At 47.8% G+C, this 7,905-nt stretch overlaps 1 long non-coding RNA gene across 2 annotated transcripts; it reads right to left on the bottom strand.

Annotated features, from left to right (window-relative positions):
* Positions 1–3,885: 3,885 nt before the first annotated feature.
* LOC109731691 (uncharacterized) lies at positions 3,886–7,458 on the bottom strand. 2 transcript variants are annotated; one of them, XR_012190372.1, is made up of 5 exons: positions 7,196–7,458; positions 6,808–7,107; positions 6,309–6,433; positions 5,243–5,420; positions 3,886–4,218 (listed from the first exon to the last, which is right to left on the bottom strand). It is a non-coding gene; the product is annotated as an uncharacterized lncRNA (long non-coding RNA). The 2 variants fall into 2 exon arrangements; XR_002225171.4 differs by lacking the exon at positions 7,196–7,458 and having other exon boundaries at positions 5,243–5,491; positions 6,808–7,098.
* Positions 7,459–7,905: the final 447 nt, after the last annotated feature.

The following is a 7,905-nucleotide window of genomic DNA, read 5'->3' as shown; positions in this document are numbered from 1 at the left end:
CTCCTCCAGCCTCCACCTGCGACTGTTCATCCACGGGCTCCTGTTCATCCAGCCTCCACCGCGCGCTACTCCACCGGCTACTGTTCAACCAGCCCTCTCCACGGGCTCCTGTTCAACCACCCCTCCATGAGCTACTATTCATCCAGCCCTCCACCGTCTACTGTTTATCCAGCCCTCCATGGGGTGGTCCTGTTCATCCAGCCCTCCATGGGGTCCTGTTCATCCAGCCCCAACCGGCTCGATCGATCGGGGTCCTGTTCATCCAGAGGCAACACCACGGGGTTCTGTTCATCCACCCCCACCAGGAACTAGTCATCCAAATCCCCCTAGCAACGCTCACTGTTCATCCAGAGGCAGCATCGATCGGCTTCAGTTAGCAGTAGTAGCGAAGGAATCGCTCGATTGGGTTCAGTTAACAGCCATCGATCGATCGCTCGGGTTCAGTAACGCGTAGCCTGCAGCGCAATCGCTCGGGTTCAGTTAGAGCCCAACGCCTCGCTCGGGTTCAGTTAGAGCCCAACGCCTCGCACCCACGCGTGTGTGTACGAGAGAAATGTGCATCGCTCGGCCCCGACCACCCACCGTAACCGGGAACACCCCGATATTTTCCTCGCCCTTGCTTCTACCACGGTTTTTCCCGTCATGGACGGCCCAAAGAATGTCATGGAGCTGCGTCTCCGACCCGCCCAGGACGAAAAGCCCATTTTCTGTCATGATTTTTTGTCATAGAAGTAGGAGCCCACCACATCTATGATGATACCGGGTTTTGTCACAATTATCGTCATAGAAGTGTCATAAGTATGACAGGAAAAAATTTCGTACGGCCCAAAATGTCACGGATGTGTCTTTTTTTGTAGTGAGTGTGCAAGCTCCAGCGATCCATTTATGGACTGGTGCAAGCCTCTCGGAGTTGGAATATACACTTTGATAGCGTGATCAAAGCATATGGTTTTATACAAACTTTTAGAGAAGCCTGTATTTACAAGAACGTGAGTGGGAGCTCTGTAGCATTTCTAATATTATATGTGGATGACATATTGTTGATTGGAAATAATACAAACTTTCTGGATAGCATAAAAGGATACTTGAATAAGAATTTTTCAATGAAAGACCTCGGTGAAGCTGCTTATATATTGGGCATCAAGATCTATAGAGATAGATCAAGACGCTTAATTGGACTTTCACAAAGCACATACCTTGATTTTTTTAAGAAGTTCAAAATGGATCAGTCAAAGAAAGGGTTCTTGCCTGTGTTACAAGGTGTGAAGTTGAGTCAGACTCAATGCCCGACCACTGCAGAAAATAGAAAGAGAATGAAAGTCATTCCCTATGCCTCAGCCATAGGTTCTATAAAGTATGCTATGTTGTGTACCAGGCCTATTGTGTACCTTGCCATGAGTTTGGCAAGGGGGTACGATGGTGATCCACACTACAAAAAAAGACACATCCGTGACATTTTGGGCCAAACGAATTTTTTTTTCTGTCATGCTTATGACACTTCTATGACGATAATTGTGACAACCCGGTATCATGATAGATGTGGTGGCCTCCTACTTATGTGACAAAAAATCATGACAGAAAATGAGATTTTCGTCCTGGGCGGGCCAGAGACGCAGTTGCATGACATTCTTTGGGCCGTCCATGACGGAGAAAACCGTGGTAGAAGCGAGGGCGAGGAAAATATCAGGGAGTTCTCGGTTACGATGGGTGGTCGGGGGCCGAGTGATGCGCGTTTCTCTCGTACACATAGGCGCGTGGGTGCGAGGCGTTGGGCTCTAACTGAACCCGAGCGAGGCGTTCTCCTACTGAACCCGAGCGATTGCACTGCAGGCTACGCGTTACTGAACCCGAGCGATCGATCGATGGCTGTTAACAGAACCCGATCGAGCGATTCCTTCGCTACTGTTGCTTACTGAAGTCGATCGAACACTGTTGCCTCCTTCCCTTGATGAACAGTGAGCGTTGTTGGGGGGCTTGGATGAACAGTTCCCGGTGGGGGTTGGATGAACATGACCCCATGGTAGTAGAGGCCGTAACCGGTGGATGAACAGGGCCCCGATCGATCGAGCCGGTGGATGAACAGGACCCCATGGAGGGCTGGATGAACAGGACCCCGTGAAGGGCTGGTTGAACAGTAGCCGGTGGAGGGCTCGTTGAATAGTAGCCGATGGAGGGCTGGATGAACAGTAGCCCGTGGAGGGGTGCTTGAAGAGGACCCCGTGGAGAGGGCTGGTTGAACAGTAGCCGGTGGAGGCTGGATGAACAGGAGCCCGTGGATGAACAGTCGCACGTGGAGGCTGGAGGAGGTCGACGGTGGATGAACAGGAGCCCGTGGAGGCAGTCGACGGTGGATGAACAGTAGCCCATGGAGGCAGTCGACGGTGGAGATGAACAGTATCTCGTGGAGTCCCGTTTTGCGATACGCCACACCCCACCCGATGAACAGGACCCCCGTTTCGACCGTAGCGCTCCAACACAAGTCTGTTTCCTCCGTTTTGCGGTACGCCACACCCCTCCCGATCAACAAGACCCTCTTTTGACCGTAGGAGGTCCGTTTCCTCCATTTTGCGGTACGCCAGACCCCTCCCGATGAACAGGATCCCGTTTCGACCGTGGCCGGTCGAACACAAGGCCGTTTCCTCCATTCTGCGGTACGCCAGGCCTCGTTTCAATCTTCTGTTTCGTCCAAGCCGGTTGGCTCCCGATGAACACAACGTATTCTGTTGCCTCCCGATGAACACGACGCATTCCGTTGCCTCCCCATGAACACGACGATGGCGCAACTTCTCTGTTCTGACCCAGCCATGTACACGAGCCCTGGCCGTATGTATGCGTGAGTGGGCATTCGAGACCCCGCCCGTATGTACATACGTGGCCGTATTTACTTTTTTGCACCATGGCCGCTGTACGTACGTGTGCATCCTACGTCTGCGCCTCTACTACGACACGTGTCCTTCCTTACTCAGCCACGGTTCATCGCTGCAGCCTGCAGACAAACCAATCGACCAGTATGTACGTACATGTTTGCCACCAGAATGACAACGCTACGTACGCTTCGACCAGGTGGGTCCCGACTGTCAGGCACTTCCTTGCGTGCGAAGATGTAGCTGGTGGGTCCCAGCAGTCAGGGGGCGAATCATTTTTTTGCCCGTAATATGGACGCACTTCCTTGCGTGCGAAGATGTAGCTGGTGGGTCCCAGCAGTCAGGGGGAAAATGTTTTTTTCATGAAATGCGATGGCCCGTCCGGTGGGTCCCTGCTGTCAGGTGGAGGAATCATTATTTTCCGCGTAATAAGGAGGCACTTCCTTGCTGCGGCCGTGGACCCAGCTGTCAGCCTCTTCACGTACAGTACTTTTTCGATGGAAGTCGTTCCTTGACCACGTTGACCACGCCGCGACGAGAGCACCAGGGCGGTGGAAGACGGCGAGGCCTAGGAAGGGACGACGCAGCGCCGGGGAAGACACTACACCACAACACCAATGCAACGGCATGTAATCTGCCGGGAGAAAGGCCTTGTCCCGGCAGATAGAACTACCGGGATAGCAATTCTCCCGGCAGATAGAACTGCCACGAGAACGGCTGCCAGGGATTACTTGTCCCGGCAGATAAACTATTCCCGGCAGTTTTTCTGCCCTGACACGTGTATTTGCCGGCAGTTAATATTTTCCCGGCAGATTGGTCAAGGCACGGGAGACTACAAATACCGGCAGTGGAACTGCCCGGAAAAGCATGCTTGCCCGGCAATTAATATGCCATCACGTTAGTTTCACTAGCAAAGGGCAACATATCTCCCTAATTTAGCATCCATTCGCTATGTTCAAGCAATCAGGATGTATCATGCAATTTATATATACATCTCAATTGAAGTTACATAAAGGCCTCATAAAAAATCTTGAACTTCATTCAATAATCATAGCAATCATATACAAAGACGTTGTGCCACAAAAGAAGTGCATACATTTGTTTTTAGGTGTACCACACAACCAAGCTGAAGTTGTGCCAAAAAAGGAGAAACACATTTATTTCTTAATGCACCACACAACCAACATGAGCATACATTGACTTAACAACCAACAAATTGAGCAGAGCAAGTATCCGGGTTCAACAAACAAGGCATATTACATTATCACTACACCGACTTAACTGTAGGCGTTCATAATCTTCGTCAGCCTGTAGTTCTTCCAAACCTCCATCAACTTGTCAATCTTTGAGAAACCTGCACCAAATGGAAAACTCAAAATGGATCTCTTGTTTCAGATTTTCAATTAACACATTGAAGATTTTGACATGCTGCAGTTTAACTGATCCGCATAAATAAAACTCTTCTAAATGTGCAGCACCTCATCATCACAGCAAGCAATATTACATAATTAGATCACGCAGGGAATTATTTGAACTGCGCATACAAAAACTTCCCAAAAGGAGTATATACTGCTCGGTTCGAATGTCAAGTTACAACTTACTCCGTACTAGTGAAAACTATGATTAGGGATATGGAATTGATTTGCAAATGGAGTCTATACTGCTCAGATTTGTGTCTAGTGTTCACAGGAAGATATTATTATCTTCGGGTAATATACATTGATTTGATGCCAAGTTACAACATACTAGTGAAAGCTTATTTATTTTTACGTGTGACATAGGATTTAAATGATAGAGAACTATCCTACAAAGAAGTTGCTATAGGATTTGAATGGGATGGAATTTAATTTGGATCAGTGGCCGAGCTACAACAAAATAGCTGGGCGGGCCAGCTTAAAGAAAAACATGGTAGTACTAAGGTATTAGTCAACACTCAGTTATTTTGGAAACACATCATCTCAGGCTTGCTGGTCTGCTATTCTCATAGACTGGGCTGCAGTGGGTTGTGCATTCAGTCTTTGAGCAACAGCTAGGCTCTCTTGTGCATTCAGGCGGGCTGACAAGAATAAAAGTATATCATCTATGCTGCTCAAGGAGTATCTCTAGTTATTTAGGATCTAAGAACTCGAGTTACTTTAACACTAGGATTTTCTAGATTGCTCTACAACAAGATGATGTGCAAACTTAACATCAACGTGCACCTAATATGTGCATGACAAAGTGAACTGCAAAAAGCATGAATTAATATGCATGACACAGTGAACTGTGCAAAGCATGAATTAATGTGCATGACAAAGTGAGCTGCGCAAAGCATGTAACAAGATGCAGTTTTATGATAGATGCAATTGTACAATAGATGCAGTAACCAAACAGATCACCTTCTTCCTTTTATTTTGTCGCTGACTGGCTCGGCCTCCAAAATCTTCTTTTAGATTTGAAAATGTGAAGGACCCAAATCATTCAAAATCCTCACTGTTCCTTGCTTTAAGTATAGCTAGCCTCTCTTGCTCTTGTGCTTCAGCATTGTCTTCTTCTCTTCCTTTTCCATTCTTTTTCCTGAAACGAGAATGCGTGGCACATTAGGATTGACACGTTAGGTGTCACGTAGATAAGCATGTACCTGAAAACTGGAAAGAAAAGCACACACTTTAGTTGCCTAATATAATCATCTATATTATAAAAACATAGCACTTGCTTTTTCCGTCGGATTTTGCAGAACACAAACAGAGAAGCTACTACCAAAATTAGCAGAAAAAACTAGTATGGACGCCTTGCGGATCTTGCCCAACCTCCAACACCTTCAAGATCTTGTCAAACCTTTCAAGACCTAAGTTATAATGCCGAGCTGAAATTTGAGGTTAGTCTAAAACATGAATTCTAAGTTGGTACAAAGCAGAGCAACATCACTCTGACATAGTACTGCCACTTATCGCATGACTATCATTACGACAGGAAAAATAGAAGAGTCGAAAGAAAACAGAGAAAGTTGAATATCACAGCAAGATGGAGGACAATTAACTTCAAGGTCATCTTTAGCTAGAATGCAGACATCCAACAAAAAACCATAAAGGACCTGTTTGGAATGGTTTTAATTTCTTCTTGCACCAGTCTACAAGACCCTATACTTGTGCTAGGTACCAGTCTACCAGTAAGTATAGTTGTCAGTTTTTACTTTTCACTAATGTCACTTTATTAAGCCAAGGCATGAAAGTGGGTGATATCATGTATTATCTTTCTTGCGCACACAGCTGCTACATAGAAATACCATTTACTAGTCAAACATATTTAAAAGGAGATCATTGCTTCATGTTTTAAGTAATTTGAATATGAACCTTCCATAAATGTAATTCCACATCCTCATGGAGATGATTCAAAGCATATTTCTCTTCCCAATATATACAACAAGAGCTCAGTAAGAGGGAGCACCGGAGGAGCAACTTGTACCTTGCAGAATTGTACAGTCTGGCGGCTTGTGGAAGCGGCGGAGAGAGCATCGATGGAGGTGACCTACCAGCGTCTTGGGGAGGCAGCAGAGAACTTCCAGCAGACTGGAACAGGGGGGAAAACTGCTGCATTATTCTATTTTTATCAGACTTCACAGAAGTTTGCAACACTTATATTTATAGAATAAATAAATATCCAAATACAGAAACAAAAATGTACTATGTGAACAAAGGGACTTCAGACCCTAGACAGCTTACATGAAACATCTAGTAATTCATGAATCTGGTCTGATGATCAAGATACAATTCAAGCAATACTTTTTCCCCAGGAACAGAACCAGTATTCTAAACCAATAATATGATACCTACTACCTAAACAATGTATAGAAGATTTGCATAAATCGGATCTTATCATTAGATTGAAAATAGTTACGAGATCAAGATAATTCATTGAATGAAGAGAGCCCCATCAATTAGGTGCACAAGAATAAGGGGCTTACAAGCTAGCATAGGCCATGGTCAACCTAGTTGTTGACGGGGAGCCATCACGCCAAGGCAGACCGTTGAATCAGTCGAGCTTGCACCCTTAATGTTGTGCCTCTGGGGCCAGTTGGGAAGAAGGCTTGAAGCCACTGTGAGTGGCGGGTACTCCTCCAAATCTCCGTCCAGAAGCGGAGCTGCAAGGCGGGGGTGCAACGGATAAAGGCGGCCATAGCGGGGAGGGAGGAGGAGATGCGAATCCACGTCGTCTCGGCTGGGGCTTGTGGAGAAGAGGTGGATCCGCGCCATCCCAGTCGCCGCTGGTGGAGGAGAGCCAGATCCGTGGTCACAGGCGGCTCCAAGCAGGAGAGAGGAATGAACGGTGGGAGGAGCCAGATCCGTGCTCACATGCTTTAGAAGGAGGGTGGAAGCCGTTTCCTCTAGCCACCAACCGGAGAACGACCAGGAGGACCGACGGCATCAAACCCTAGCCGGCCACGGTGGTCGGGAAGGAAGCCGGGTGCGGTAGGGGTTTGGGGACGGTGGAGGGTGAGGCTAGGGTCGGGGATGGCGGAGGGTTATCGACTGCCGTTGAGGTCGGGAGCGGTGAAGGGTGGTCGGCGGCCGATGGGATCGGGGGTGGAAGGCTGCCTGATTTGGGGGCGCGACTTGGGGGAATAGAAGAGGTGAGGGTGAGGTGCGGCGCCTATTTCTTTTATCTTTTGGCTGAAATATCTCCGCACACACAGTACCGGCAGATAATGAGTCGGGGTTCAGTTCTCCCGGCAGATAAGGTGACCTAAAACGTGGACATCGTTGCCGGCAGTTTATATGCCTGCGTTGCTAAACTTCTACCGGCAGTTCACCCGCCCTTAAGTATTTCTACCGGCAGTAATAAGATTTTTGACAGATAGTTTGCCATTAATCTGGTATTTCTCCTGGCAGTTGATTGCTCCCAATTAAGTGTTGTGGTGTAGTGAGACGCGGTAGTGGAAGCCCACGCGAAGAGGAGTACAAGGGTTCACTGGTTCGGTTTCGGTGTGAGCCTGCCGTCGCCGCAGGGCCTGGCCAGCGGTGGGAGTAGTAGGGGGCAGTGAGGCCTCAATGGTAGCACAGCC

The sequence above is a fragment of the Aegilops tauschii genome, chromosome 7 (assembly GCF_002575655.3).
Source record: "Aegilops tauschii subsp. strangulata cultivar AL8/78 chromosome 7, Aet v6.0, whole genome shotgun sequence".
NCBI lineage: Eukaryota > Viridiplantae > Streptophyta > Magnoliopsida > Poales > Poaceae > Aegilops > Aegilops tauschii.
This window is presented reverse-complemented; position numbering and strand designations above follow the sequence as displayed.